This window comes from Pseudorasbora parva, chromosome 22, assembly GCF_024679245.1.
Source record: "Pseudorasbora parva isolate DD20220531a chromosome 22, ASM2467924v1, whole genome shotgun sequence".
NCBI classification, from domain to species: Eukaryota; Metazoa; Chordata; class Actinopteri; order Cypriniformes; family Gobionidae; genus Pseudorasbora; species Pseudorasbora parva.
This window is the reverse complement of record NC_090193.1, coordinates 32,734,051-32,750,967: the sequence shown is the minus strand read 5'-3', so window position 1 is coordinate 32,750,967 and position 16,917 is coordinate 32,734,051.

Here is a 16,917-nt window from a genome sequence, read left to right as displayed (position 1 = left end):
ACATATTTTGATGAGTTAAAACAATGTATAAACATATGTTGTCATAACTTATTGAACATATAATTTTTTACAGTGTATGGAATGTCCCCACATTTCACAAAAACAAACATCCCAATAAATGTTTAGTAAAATTCTGTTATTTGTTGAAACTTACGTTTTTTTCCCTATGAGATTACAATTATTCTGTTGTGAATTTTAATGTTTTTGAAGCTCCACTGCTTTCTCTGACTCTTGCTTTGATTCATGTTTGCAACAGGCACAGGCCACTGACAGAGTGAAATAATTCATTTAGACACAAGTAGGCTGCATATCCCGCCCACAAAACGCACAACTCATGTAAATTCCGATCCCTTAACCAGTGGCGTGACTCTTTTTGTATGATGCAACCGCCAACGAGGTAAAAATGGGGACGTACAGTAACGTCATTCTCCAACCTTGCCCAGCAGCCCTAATGAGGAGAACTAGGGAGAAAAAAATCCAGCACAGATAATTAACTCCATTGAACATGTTGTGCTACCCCTGTTGTTGGACGTAACGATCAAACTCAATCAAGGTCATTTTGCAGCCCACCCCGAGTTCTGATGGGGGATGGCCTTTTTTTTTTACACTGTTCTGGAGAGAGAAACATTTCTCGGAAACCTTTACAACGTATCACACAGATTTTTAATCACATCTTGTAAGAATGATTACATAACCTCCTGCTCGGTTTTTTTAAACAATGAAATGAAACTGAATGTCTATACTCTGTGATTGTTATTTTAATCTGAAACCAACACAAACATCAGGATTATATGGCCATATGGACGGGTTACTGTTTTAGGTTATAGTATTGCAGACATTTTCAGCAAGACTATTCTTTCATACCGCAGTTATGGAAATACACTTGCCATGTGGATTGTTGCACAGAAACTGGCTTTACCAAAACACAACTGAAAATGCTAATCATGTCTGACAGCAACAACTTTGGTATTATGTTAATTGGGACCTCTGGCATTATGCCTTAAAATGAAGAAAGACATGAATGCAATGCATATTATACAGCAAATCTAAATTGGCCATGAGTTCATAACATTAAATGGCATTAGCATTTTGTATTTTTAGCATCATATTATGTAGATGCAGAAATTAGTCGCTGCATCTTGACTTTAAAATAGAATTAGGGCTGTGCTATATTGAAGAAAAATGCGATATGCAATACCTTTTTAAATAATGCGATATTCAATATGCGATAGGCTACTATATTGCTATTAGTGTGTAAAATGTATTTAAATTATATATTTTTTTAAATTAAAACAAAAATGATACCATTTGTGTTTCACATTCTTTAATTCTGGTTAAAAAAAGCATCACTACAACTTCTGAAAGTGTCCAGCAGTGTTTTAGCAAAAATGTATGTTAAAAAATGTGTGTGTGTATTTTGTAGTTTGAGTGTGTAACAAAACATGAAATAGAACTGAAGGGATCACATGCTTTCAGAAAGGCGGCTTGTACGCACGTTTCGGTGTGTGTGTCAGACAGCAAGGAGTTGTTTTTCGCACGTTATTACGTATAATAACTCTTTAAGCAAGTCACATAAGTAACAGTCGTGTGCCCAGTCTATTCTTTGCTATATGATGATCTAAAACGTACACTTTTCACAATGTTTTATTAGCCTATTAAAATCATTCAGATATTGCGAGCCATCGCGATATGTACATTTGCGATATTTAAATAATTTCGATATATTGCGCAGCCCTAAATAGAAGTTCAAAATTCGGGTTGAAAACCCAAAACTATTATAAATAAACTTGAACTTAAAAAACATTTTTACTCATTCCAAACCTGCACAACTTAATTTATTCTACTGAATTCAATGAGATTTTTTGAAGGACGCTGGGGTCAGCGTCACAGATGAAGAAAAAATTGATAAAGGTTTGGAATGACATGATTAAACGATGATAGAATTTTAAGGGCCCATTCAAATAAATGTCAATGAGGGGGAAAAATTATATAGTGTGTGTATATACATATATACACAAACACACATTTTGTCATTTTTAAGCAAACAAATAACAGGTGTGTGTGTGTGTGTGTGTGTGTGTGTGTGTGTGTGTGTGTGTGTGTGTGTGTGTGTGTGTGTGTGTGTGTGTGTGTGTGTGTGTGTACTACTGTCAGAATCTCGTAGTACACGTACTACTGTCAGAATATCACCCTGTTTGGACTCAGTTGCACCTTTTCCCGCCACTAGTTTGTCGTCATGGTTTCTAATATGATTTGTCATCAATGTCAGCTATGTTATCATTGTTTGTCTGTGTATTTAAGTCCTGTGTTTTCCGTTGACCTTTGCCCGGTCTTTTTCGTGTATGGTTGTGTTTGGCCTGTTCTTCTTCTTTTGTGGATACTATTAAATACTTTGTGAATCTACTTACTTTGTGTCATGCCATTTTTTAAAACATAATAGCTCAATAGCTCAAATAAATATATATTTATATAATTATAATTTTAGTAACAAACAGTTTTAACAGTTTGAAAGTTATTTTAGGTTACTATAATACACACAAAACATGAGAGACTATAAAAGTTCTCAGATCTAGTGCAAAGAAATGAGACAAAAGAAGGTGCAGCATTTCTAAACATTGCATAATTCCATGTTCAGCAGCAGCACAATCAGTCTTTGAACGGTTTATCAACATTAGACATCTGTCATACCACGAACGTCATGTTTGTTGTTCTTCTCTGGATATCAAAGGTCAGAGATCACTTTCACAGAGTAAGTTCAGAGAGCAGACCCCCCCGCCCACCCACTCAAACCCCCTCGCTCCCCCCTCAGGTCTTCACACGGCCCGCACCGCGGTGCTCGGATGCTCCACTGGGAACAAAGAACCGCTGAGCATTGTTCCACCCCGTGTGCGGAATTCCGCAAGCAGGCCAGGTGCACCTCCATTAGGCCTCAGACATGATGAGGAGACCCCGGGGGGGCCCGAGAGTGCGGATGGAATTCGATTGAAAGTGAAGCACAAATGAAAACCTGAACAAGTCCAGATTTGAAAGATTACGGCAGTCTAACAACACAAACAGAGACATAAAAACATCCTAAATTTAAACCAGGGATAGTTGGAATTGTACAAAACAACAAAAGTGAAGGTGTTGGCGGAATAAACCTGCTGATGTTGACACTGCTGGAAATAGGAGTTCGGTGAAGTGAGGTGATGCAGTTCATTCTATGGTAAATATGACCTCAGTGAAGAAAATATGAACTCCACCACCCACTATACAATTTGTTCAAAGCCATTCAGAAATAATTTACAAGCATCAAGGCTATTAGATGCCTAGAACAAATATTGCAAAGCAATAAGCTAAATGTATACGTTTATAATTTTTTGAGACCTTGAAAAAGGGAATGTTATGTGACCTTTTTTTTACTATATTCAAATATATTCAAGTGCTATATTCAGTAAAGTCAGATCAACAATATTCAAATGTATGCTTACACTTGGCTGCTTTCCTTTATACATGAAATGAACTATTTTAATTATTGATTATCTGTACAACGGAACTGAACTGAACTGACATCATTTTCCTGTTACAAAGCTGCTTTGAAACAATCTGTATTGTATGAAGCGCTACATTGACTTGACATGACTAGAGAACACAAGTTCAGGAGCTGTCAGGTGATTGATTCTGTTTCAGGCCTTCAGGTCAACAAAAGTGCAACACAACACAAGCAAAATCCATAACGACTTTTATGGTTATACCAACCAAACATCACAGACAGATCAAACTGTTGGTAACACTTTACAATAAGGTTCATTAGTTAAGATTAGTTAACCACATTAGTTAACATAAACTAATAATGAACTGCACTTATAAATTTATTTATCTTTGTTAATGTTCATTTCAACATTTACTAATGCATTATTAAAATATTGGTAGCACTAGTTAATGCACTGTGAACTAAGATGAACAAGCCAAGTTGTATTTTTATGAACTAACGTTAACAAAGATTAACTAATGATGAACAGAGGTGTTGTTCATGGTTGTAAAATGTTAAATGTGATATTTATCAGAACCCCAAAAGTATTTGGGCTCTTAAAAATGTCTAAATGCCATTGCATTATATAACAAAATATTAAAACAATTGGCATTTATTTAAAAAAATGACTTTTCAAGCTAAATATTTCACAAAATTATAAGCCTTTTAACTACTATAAAACAATAGATATACCAGATTACCATTCAAATATAGATAAAAAGTATTTGGACACGTTCTGGTTTTCAAACGTGAGTAGACCACTGTGTTGGTTAGAAATAAATAATAGGCTCAAAAATGCCACTTGGTTTGATACTTTACAATCAGATGCAGTAATATTACTTTGTCCTAAACTATTCTAGTCAAACATCACGCACACAAACAAGAATTTGAGAGCCAAAAAACACAAACTGCCTCTTAGACAACTTAAACCAACCAAAACAAGAGATTCTCCCACTGAGAAAGCTATACAAAAGAGGCTTTTCCAGCCAGAGCCATTGTAGCATCACATGAGGGGAAAGTTTAGTGGGAGAATCAAGAATCTGCAGGAGTAAAACTGTGGGAAACATGAGCAGTATTAACCTCAGTGTTTTGAAAACAAGTATTGGCTTGACAAATTGCCCGTCTCATCAGTTTGTCCAAAGCTCAAAGCACTTTTTGTTTTTATACCCAAAATAGTATTTCTGAAATGAGAGGTTACATAAAAGCTTTGTAATTACACTGTGTGCTCATGTAAAAACACTGTGATGCAGGTGATACCAATTGTTCTCTAAACTGTGATACTCCAATTGTACACAAATGAACATCCTGTTATGGCGATCTGATGCATTTGGTATTAAAAGTTTCCATTTACACAAAATGAATGCTAAGCCTGAGCTTTAGTGGATTTTGGTTACTTATGAAAATTCAGGTCAAATCGTTTTAGGGCAAAAAGCTTCCAAGTCTCCGAAACGTAGCTGTCTAGTGAGATGCGTGATCTAAGGAAAAAGTAAATTCACAGTTGGTTTGTTTAGCTAAAGTGGATAAAATGCAACCCCGCAGAGTCTCACAGGTAAAACCTGATTAAAATAATAATAAAAAGTTATCTTCCACAAATGAAGTCTGAAGTCTGAAGTCTGTGTCTGCGCTTTATAGAGTTTATTGGGTTCAGATGTTGTCCATTTGGACAGCTGCAAGGACTGTATGAGATGCACTATCGGCTTGAATCACTCCTACATGGCATTTTACATACAGTATTACAATTTTTTTCTTTGCGTCTCATCTGTTGCAGGGTTATTGGGGACATGCAAACAAAGCCAAAACAAAGCAAGCACCAATAAACTCATCAACAGAAAAGAAATGTTTAAATGATTGATACAATGACAAATTTAATTTTAAATGCACTATGAAAACATATCTCAACTTTTACAATTTTTGTATCTTATCACTGATATCAAACAGATATGCTAACACATACACTAGCAACCACACAATAAACAATAGCCTACGCAAACAACGCTAAGCCCTGGAACAATAATAAAAAACACATAGGAAAACTCTGCTGGAACTATAATAGCAACAAATTAGCAACCACCCAGAACACCATAGTAACCACATAGCAACACTCTAGCATTCAACCACAGAACATCATATCAACAACCACACAGAACACCATAGTAACCACATAGCAAAACTCTAGCATTCAACCACAGAACACCATATCAACAACCACACAGAACACAATAGTAACCACATAGCAACACTCTAGCATTCAACCACAGAACATCATATCAACAACCACCCAGAACACCATAGTAACCACATAGCAAAACTCTAGCATTCAACCACAGAACACCATATCAACAACCACACAGAACACAATAGTAACCACATAGCAACACTCTAGCATTCAACCACAGAACATCATATCAACAACCACACAGAACACCATAGTAACCACATAGCAACACTCTAGCATTCAACCACAGAACATCATATCAACAACCACACAAAACACCATAGTAACCACATAGCAAAACTCTAGCATTCAACCATAGAACACCATATCAACAACCACACAGAACACCATAGTAACCACATAGCAAAACTCTAGCATTCAACCATAGAACACCATATCAACAACCACACAGAACACCATAGTAACCACATAGCAACACTCTAGCATTCAACCACAGAACATCATATCAACAACCACACAAAACACCATAGTAACCACATAGCAAAACTCTAGCATTCAACCATAGAACACCATATCAACAACCACACAGAACACCAACCACATAGCAACACTCTAGCATTCAACCACAGAACATCATATCAACAACCACACAGAACACCATAGTAACCACATATTGAACTCTAGCATTCAACCACAGAACATCATATCAACAACCACACAAAACACCATAGTAACCACATAGCAAAACTCTAGCATTCAACCATAGAACACCATATCAACAACCACACAGAACACCATAGTAACACTCTAGCATTCGACCACAGAACACCATATCAACAACCACACAGAACACCATAGTAACCACATAGCAACACTCTAGCATTCAACCACAGAACATCATATCAACAACCACCCAGAACACCATAGTAACCACATAGCGACACCCCTAGCATCCAACCACAGAACACCATATCAACAACCACACAGAAAACCACAGTAACCATAGTCCCTGGAACTATGATTGCAACCAAATACCAAAACACAATTGCAACATAGCAAAGCACTGGAACTAGCAAACAGCATAGCAACAATCGAGCAACCACAAGCAAAGCTCTGAAACCGCCCATGCATAACATCATAGCAACACCTTAGCAACCACCCAGAACACCATAGCTAAAAGAACACTTCAGTCAAACTAAGATAAAAAAGGCCAAAAAGTGCTGCATGAAGTTCACCCCATTTCAACTTAATTTTGTTTATTTTATTAGCTAAACAACTGCTGTTCTTTTGAAATTTCTATTCATAAAAAAATATAGAAAATTTCCATATAAATATTATGCAGCATAACTGTTGCCATACAAGCTTCTTGATCAACATATTTGAATGATTTCTGAAGGAGCATGTGGCACTGAAGACTGGAGTAATGATGCTGAAAATTCAGCTTTGTTCATAGGAATAAATTACATTTATAAATATTAACATAGAAAACACTTATTTTGAATTTCTGTTTTTACTGTCAAATAAATGCAGCCTTTGTAAGAGATTTATTTGAAATGCATAAAAAAAAACTTTTGAAGGGTATTGTATGTATTTACATTTTTGATAAAAACCTTCCCTAACACTGTAAGTGCACCCCAATTGTTGTTATTACCCGAAATACCCATTTAAAAACAATGGTGGCAGGAGGTCAGTCTATAATAAAAATGTAGAAATGTATCCTATTTGATGTTTAATGATGACTCACAAAACACTTTCCTGGGTCATAACACAACACAGACAGTTAAAGTGGCTCAACACCCTCCACTGAGAAACCCAAAGCCTCTTCAAGTTCCCACTGAACTAAAGCCAGAGCACTCAAACTACAGAGCAGAGTCACTGGGGGACAGACTGTTCCAAATGGTCAACGGGGAGGGCAAGCAAGGAATTATGCCTGTGTAGTGTGTCTAGATTTGTCTTGCACAATAAAGTCCAGTCCAAAGGATTTCAATTAGGCCAAAGGTACAAGTGAGAATGTTAAAGGCACTTTGCTTTTCCTTAACTGACAACTAAAACAGGAAATTGGGGTGGAACATATTGAAGTGCTAGTCCTTTTTTAGCCAACAGCCTTGAAGCTAGTAGACATATTAGCTAAAAGACCAAAAAAAAAAACAAATTAAGCATTTAAATTAAAATTAAAATGAATTAAAATTAAAAGAATATGTGTCAAATGTCAAATATTTAGGGATCCCTGAAAGAGATACTGGTGCCCAGTAGTGAAGTCTCTGCTTGCAACACATTGTAACTAATGATCGCTTTCTGGTAAATCAATCTCTTTGGGAGCGGTGAGGATCAAATGCCTTCATGTGACTGTCTTCCGCAACAGCGTACCACTTTCTCAAGGGATTCGGTGGCCTCTGAGGGACATTGGCATACATTCATTTGAGATCTGTTCTCCTTAAAAAGACCTTAACCTTTCCGTTCTATGAGAACGAATCAGACGGGTCTCAGATTAGAGGAGAACAACACAAACACAAAGATAGATGTGATCAGCGTTACTCTTTAACTTGGACAGATTGCCTAATAATGGCCTTCTGAAGCAAAGCGCCGTGTTTGTATGAAAAAAATATCCATATTTTAACGTTATAATAAAGTAAAATATCTAGCTTTCGTCAGACCACCTAGTCGTAGTCAACTTACGCAAAAAAGCGTAAATGTTTTGAACTGCTAGAGATGTTATACTTTCTTCTTAGGTTGAATACAGAAGGTGGACTGACAGGAGCTAGATCTTTTACTTAATTAAGTTTTAAATATGGATATATTTCTTACAAAAACGCATCGCTTTGCTTGAGAAGGCCTTTAATAAACCCCTGGATCCGTATGGAGTACTTATATAATGGATAGATGCACTTTTTGGGCTGCCATTCACTGCCATTATAAAGCTTGGATTAGCCAGGATTATATATAGAAAAGTTCTAGAACTATAATAGCAACCACATAGCAACACCCTAGCAACCACAGAGAACACCATACCACATAGCAAAGCCCTGGAACCACAATAACAACCAAATGACAAATCCCGTAAACTACGATAGCAAACACCATAGCAACACCCAAGCAACCACATAGAAAAGCCCTGGAACCACCTAGAACACCATAACAACACCCTAGCAACCACCCAGAATACTACAACAACACATAGACTGTAAAAAATATAGACGTAGTATCCGTGACGTCACCCATAGGATTCTGAAGTGCAGGTTTGAAGCGTAAATTAGAGACGAGCACATCTTGGCAACGTGTCATTGCACGTCATGACGGATAACAGAAAATGGGCAAAGAGGCGGGACGTGGGCGGAGCTGAGGTGACATGCTGACTAACAGACAGCTGATAAATGGCTATCCACCTGTAACTCAAAGTAACCACATCCTTAATTATGCTGAATTTTAAGGCTTTATATAATGTAAAACAATGAGTTTTAAAAAAATTACCCCCCCTCCCCCTCACAGTTGTCATGAAGGGCAAAATTAGCCGTATAGACCAAAACCACAATTTGTACCAGGCTGTAAACATGTTTCTGCTGTAAAGTTGGGCATTTTAACATGGGGCTCAATGAGATTCTGCTCCCTTCTGGAGCCTGTCCCTAGTGGCCAGTCGATGAATTGCAGTTTAAGTTAGTTCCATGTTGGCTTCAAGAGAAACTGGGGGAGGTTGCCGCTTGCCGCTTGCAACAACTACATAGCAAAGCCCTGGAATCACCCATAACACCATAACAATACACTGGCAACCACCCAGAACACCATAGCAACCACACAGAAAACCATAGCAACCACCACATACTTTAGCACATAACCATAATAGAAACCACAAAGCCTTGAAACCACATAGAACACCATAGATACCACATAGTAACACCTTAGCAACCACCCAAAGCACCATAGCAACGCCCAAGCAATATCAAACCCCTGAAACCATTTAGAATACCATAACAACTCCCTAGCAACGACCCAGAACACAACAGCAACCGCATAGCAAAGCCCTGGAACCACAATAACAAACACACAGCAAAGCCCTGGAAAGAACACCTTAGCAACTGCACAGAAACACACTGACCAAGTGCCAATCATCAGGACAAGTTTTGCATGAGCAATAAAGTTATATGATGTGTTATTTGATTATAATTTTTCAATTTGAATGTACATTAAATGCCGATTTAAAGGGATTGTTAACCCAAAAATAATTTACTCACCCTCACGTTGCCCCAAAAACTAGTTTCTTTCTGTCTGGTTACCAAAATTCATCAAAATATCTTACTTTTAGTTTAATATTTGATAAATTGGTAAAAAGTTTGTCTGACCCATATTCCATCTATTTTATTTATTCCTCATCTGCATGTTAGACACATTTTTCTTCCTGAAAAATTCAGGCAGTGCACAGATTTGAACCTCAAAACATAAATTATGAACCACCCTGGCCTAAATGTAGAAATAATACGCTGAAAGGGATAAACTGGACCAAAATCCAAAATTGTGAGAGAAAAGCAAGTCCAAACAAAGAGGTTATCTGAAGTTGCCTTGTGACGTTGATTTCATTAAAGCTTATGCAGCTGTGAAGTCTAAGAGGATGTGAATGATTTAGCAGGTTATGACAGACACATCTTCCTGTCAAAGATGTCATCAGCTGCCAGATACAGCTTTAGCGCAGAGAAAATGATGATGCTTGAGGACAGAACAAGTACATGGATTAGATAATAGGTATAGGCTTTGACAGAATAAACGGTGCTATAGACAAAATATCACAAAAAAGACTACTAATCATGTGTTCTTGCATTTATCATGTCAAAAGTACAGCCTAAAAGCATGTTATTTGCTACTCTTACATGTCACTCTCAAATAGGCTGTTGTGGAGGAATGTTTTAACCATTCATCATAAACGCACTGAGAACAGGCAGCTGTTGTAAAGCCACAAAACCATAATCAATAACTCTGGAGAATGTCTAGAGGTCTCTATTAGTATATGTCGGCCACCCGGATATCTTTTGGATTTGTCACAGAATTATGTCTTGAATATACAGAACATTCTCTCTTTCAGACTTTCACCAGACTATTGGTGCAGACTGAAGAAAAGAACATGGAATGCCACGGGCGCTATACGACTCGGGTATAATCTATAAAATATTAGCTGACCCCATGCTGCTTCAAGACGAGGGAGAATTAAATACAGGTCATGGGGAGCATTGATTCCCTGAGTTATTTGTTTCAGGTTTATGTTTAATAAATTCCTCAACAGCCTCTGAAAGCATAAAAAATGCTACCACTGGAACTACCTTGAAAATAGATCTAAGGGAGGCCTGGGTTGGGTAAAAAAGAAAAATTAGAGAAAACACAAGGGAACACAAAATTTTTCATGTTTTGTCTGGTCAACTTCATGTCATTTGTAAATATGCATCCGTTCCTGTCATTCAGACCTGCAACACATTTAAAAAAAAGTTGGGACAGGAGCAATTTAGGGTAATGAGGTAAAAGGGTTAAATAATGATGTGATTTGAAACAGGTGATGTCAACAGGTGATTGAAATTATGATTTGGTACAAAAGCAGCATCCAAGAAAGATCTAATCCTTTAGGAGCAAAGATGGGCCGAGGATCGCCAGTTTGCCAACAAATACGTGAGACAATTATTGAAATGTTTAAAAACAATGTTCCTCAAAGAAAGATAGGAAGAGATTTGGATATTTCACATTCAACATTGCATAACATAATTACAAGATTCAAGGAATCTGTAGGAATTTCAGTGCGTAAAGGACAAGGCCGCAAGCCTAAGCTGAACAACCGTAATCTCCGATCCCTCAGGCGGCACTGCATCAAGAATCGTCATTCATCTATAAGCGATATCACCACATGGGCTCAGGACTACTTTGGCAAACCGTGGTCAAGTACCACAATACGTAGTTACATCCACAAATGCCAGTTAAAACTGTACTGTGCCAAAAGGAAGCCTTATGTTAATAGTGTCCAGAAGCGCCGTCGACTTCTCTGGGCTCGGAGTCATTTGGGATGGACCATCACACAGTGGAAATGTGTACTGTGGTCAGATGAATCAGTATTTCAGGTATTTTTTGGGAGGAATGGACGCCGTGTGCTCCAGACAAAAGAAGAAAAGGATCATCCAGACTGTTACCAGCAACAAGTCCAAAAGCCAGGGTCTGTCATGGTATGGGGTTGTGTCAGTGCCCTTGGCAAAGGAAACTTGCACTTCTGTGAAGGCACCATTAATGCTGAAAAGTACATAGAGATTTTGGAGCATAATATGCTGCCTTCAAGAAGATATCTTTTCCAGAGACGTCCATGCATATTTCAAAAGACAATGCAAAACCACATTCTGCACACATTACAAAGTCCTGGCTGCGGAGGAAGAGGGTACGGGTACTTGACTGGCCTGCCTGCAGTCCCGACCTGTCTCCAATAGAGAATGTGTGGCGCATTTTGAAGCGCAAAATGCGACAACGAAGACCCCGTACTGTTGCCCACCTTAAGACTTGTTTGCAGGAAGAATGGGACAAAATTACACCTGAAACACTTCATCACTTGGTGTCTTCAGTCCCTAAACGTCTTTTAAGTGTTGTGAAAAGGAATGGCAACATTACAAAGTGGTAAATGCTTTACTGTCCCAACTTTTTTTGAAATGTGTTGCAGGTCTGAATGACAGGAAAGGATGCATATTTACAAATGACATGAAGTTGACCAGACAAAACATGAAATATTTTTGTCTGCAATGAAATACAAGTCAAAGTAATTTTAGAAATCACTTCTTTTTTATTTTATTTGCACATTCCATACTGTCCCAACTTTTTCTGATTTGGGGTTGTATTATTCTGTATATGTTTTATGAACTGTTGTACGTAGGGCCTATAACATCTACCTGTCCAGGGACTGCGGGTGGAAATTAGCATTTTTTGCTATAACATGGCACATGACATCTCTTCTTTTTTAGACTAATGTTTTTTTTTTCTGTGCATTGTCCCTGATCAAATAAAATAAATTCAAATTGACTTCTAGTAGGAAACAAAAAATACTATAGAAGTCAATGGCTCCAGTTAACTGTTTGGTTACTGACATTCTTCAAAATATCTTCCCTTGTGTTCAGCTGAAAAAAGAAATTCATACAAGTTTGAAACAACTTGAGGGTGAGGATAGGATGACAGAATTTTCATTTTAACCCTCAACGGACCTTCAGGACAAAACTGTCCAAAATCATTTTTTAATTTATTTTTAAAAATACTTCCCTTAATCTGAGTGGTACAAGACTTGGCTACTTTTTCTAAGTTTGCCACCTGAACACAAAAAATAATAATATATTGACTTGATTTTACAATGTTAAGTGGTAAAAAAAAAAAAAAAAAACTCCAAACGTAATTGTGCCTTCGTGGACAAAAATGTCCCATAGGAATTTAATAGATTTCAGAACTTTTTTTTTTATTTGTCCAAAAAAAATAAAATAAATACAACACAATGATAATCATTCATACACATAAATGAAAGGGTGAGTACAACATTCTGAATGTGGAAAACACTCACATGCACGTGCACACACACACACACACACACACACACACACACACACACACACACAAGCACACACACACTTATTGCATGGTCAGATTTGCCTAACATTTTTAGGTTTTGGCTCTCTGAAAATATTGGAATTTTATTTGTATTTTTTATTGAAGCTAAATTAATATTAAATATAAATAAATGATATATATATAACATCAAAATTTGGTACTTTTAGTGGTAAAAAACAAAACAAACAAAACAATTAAAACTCCATAAATTGATGTTTTAATATTATTAAACATATTGATTTATTTATTTATTTTAAATGGGGATCACACATCAGACCCCCGTGCCCAAATGTCCACGAAGGACCAAATGTTATATGAAGGTCTTTTGAGGGCTAAGCATGTTTTGGCATGTTACTATAGTCTAAAACAACAAAGATGTTTTTTTATTTATTTACAATTTTAACTTGTGATAAAATGTAAAACTTAAGAGGTTAAATTCGTTAAAACATTGGTTTATAGAGGTTCAGCCTTTATGCTTATTGCAGCCATTGAGCACTATTATTGATATAGTGGCTACTGAAAATTATTAAATTTATACCAACATAAATCACCAGATGTCACCAAAGTCATCACATTTTTAGGTTTTGGCTCTCTGAACATACTGGAATTGTTTGTTTTACTAAAATTAAATTACTAATAAATATATAAAAAAAATTATTTTACATAAAAATATAAAAAAGTTTCCGCCGTGTTGTACGCTATCCTCCGCGCTCGAGAAGCTGTAGCAACAACAATGTCTCGTATGCAATCCCAGTGTTCTGTTTTTGGATGTAAGAGTGAACATAAGATTCTTCATTTCCTCCCAGCATCTGAGCGACTAAGGACACAGTGGATGAGTTTTATTTTTAAAGGTAATACGCCCCAACATATACCTAAATTCGTTTATGTCTGCGCAAATCATTTAGCTCCAGACTGCTTTGTGAACGAGGGGCAATACAAGGCAGGCTTAGCTAAAAAGTTGTAATTCAATGATGGATCTGTACCAACTGTTTGTGGTATAGCTCTTAAAGCTCCACCCTCTTCTTGAAAGGAGACCAGAGGCAAAAGCTCATTTGCATTTAAAGAGATACACGCAAACAGGCGTGGTTTTGCCAATGCTGTAAACATGGGGTATTTTGAGCTAAACCTTCACATACAGACTTATTATACATCTTTAACCCTTTAACATCAATATAAACTTTATATTGCACAAACGGTTCTTTATATTCACTTATGGTTCTTTAATGAAAGGAACCAAATATGACATTGCTATGAAAAATTCCTTTTTGAATTTCCCCAAAACAACAGAGCCAACATGCACTAATGATATTTCTCAATGCAAAACACTAGGGATTTATTTTCTCTTGTGACAAAAACAGTTGTCCATCCACAACAGCCTGGTTTACACCAGTTCTCTGCCCGCCAGGGTCTGGATGACAAACACTGTGGACAGATCATGAAGAATAGAACAGAGACTGCATGAGGCAATGTCTGATTCAGGCTGTATGAAGAAAGGCAGTGTGTGAGATTGCCAGGCAGCCACTGACCAATCTGTGAAAATCTGCCTTAGAATGAATTTAATATTACTTGATCTAAAGTTGTTTATTTGATTTTAAGAATTAACAACTCTGTTGCTCTATACAGCATGCACCCACACATAGCAAATAACAAAAGGAGGCAGTGTGTTAAACAATTCCAACGTGAGTAAAACCAACATGCTATGCCCAGACTGAAGCAATTATATAAGCTTTCTGATAGCCAGTCAACGAGCAAGACTGCTCAGAGGAAGCAACAGACCGCCTACACAGCTTCAATAAATTTAAGAATGCTCTATTTATTTTACACACACAATATAGCTGTTTTGTAAACGAAAGCAAGGGATTTCTAGCATTAGAACTGTATAATTATCTCTCATATTCATCATATGCTATAAGCTCCTTTTTATTTGACCAGACAGAAAACAATTATAGCTAAGCCGACCACACATACTTAGGAAAAAAGTTTTAAAGGAATAGTTTACCCAAAAATGAAAATGATAACTTTTGATGCCGTTCCAAACCCATGTAATTTTAAGTTTCTATGTATCACAAAATTAGATGTTCTAAAGAATTTCTATTGAGCTATTTTCCATAATAGTGGCATAGTGACCACATATATACGTGTGTGTGTGTGTGTGTGTGTGTGTGTGTGTGTGTGTGTGTGTGTGTGTGTGTGTGTGTGTGTGACAACAAATTTGTTATATATTAAAAAATTTAACACTGCTTTCTTCACATGCATTTCAATTGATCATTTCAAATTATATTTTCATTTTTGGTGTGAACGAATCCTCCGAGCCTCTCTCTATCTCATAGGTAGATCGATACAATGGCCTGACTTGAACATTTTTCAAGGTTAGCAGAGCCTGCGTCACACCACATCCACCAGCAGCACTCAATGATAAGAGAGCCTGTGAAGGTGATAGTTGTGACATAATTCCCTCCCCCATGCAGAGTCAATGTAACATCTCTCCCCATGCCAAAGCTAGATGAGCAGATACTCAAACATCTAAGATCTACCCAAAAAAGTGACTGAAGGTCACCCACACATACAGTCCTTACAACCCCAAGAATACTGACAGCTGCCACCAGAGGGCAAACTCCAGAAGACATTGAATAAAATGCAAGCAGACAAGTAGAGGCCAGCGAGTAAGAATGGAAGGTGTTTTCGATATGCTTTATCGTTTATTTATTTATGTTTATTTCAAATGTGTATGTTGTTTCTTTACTAAATGTAACAGAAGCCAGCTAGTAGTCACTGTGCAAGTAAACCTCACTCCTCTGACCCACTCTGACCTCATAAACACTGTCACTAAGCTGTTAATCAGTGGTTAAAAGAGATGCTGCCACCTTGTGGTACATTTTTACCAAAATACCTTCTTTCTTATTTTTGTATGTTCAGCGCCACTGAAAAAAGGGTGTTGGATTTACATAATTTAATCATGTACATCGGTTCCACATGAATCAGTTAAGTAAAACAACATCTTCAACATCATGGAATGAAATTATTTTGAAGTAACTCAATTGAGTAGTCTCAAAATGATTTTAATATGCTTCCTAACAACAGTGGTGTGCACAGGGGAGCTCGGGAACCATGCCTCTTTAATCAAATCACAAGTTTAATTTGTTTTTGTATATCTTTGTGTTCACTTGACTGATTTATAAGACTGTACTAACCAGCTTTCATTCTGTTAGCCAGCAATAGCACATAAACATGTCAAGTGCCGTGTATGAAATGTGCTTTAAAGGGATAGTTCACTTTGAAATTAAAATTTTGATATGTTTTAGCTTACCTCATGGGCATCCGAGATGCTGGAGTATTTGTTTCCCCAGTAGTTTCAATTTTGATCATTTTAGGTCAAACCGTTCTTGTCTGTGCCTCACATAATGCAGGTCTATGGTCACCACCTCAAAGAGCATACACAGAGAAGTCCAAATGAAACAATCCCCCATCGTAAGTACACACTGATGGCCTAAGACACGAAACAAGCGGTTTGTGTGAGAAAACAAACAGTATTTATATCGTTTTACCTCTTGTACACCACTACATCCGACTGATCCGAGGGCGCGCGTGCGTGCTTCCTGTTGTGACATTCGCACGTTCTGGCTTTAGTCTG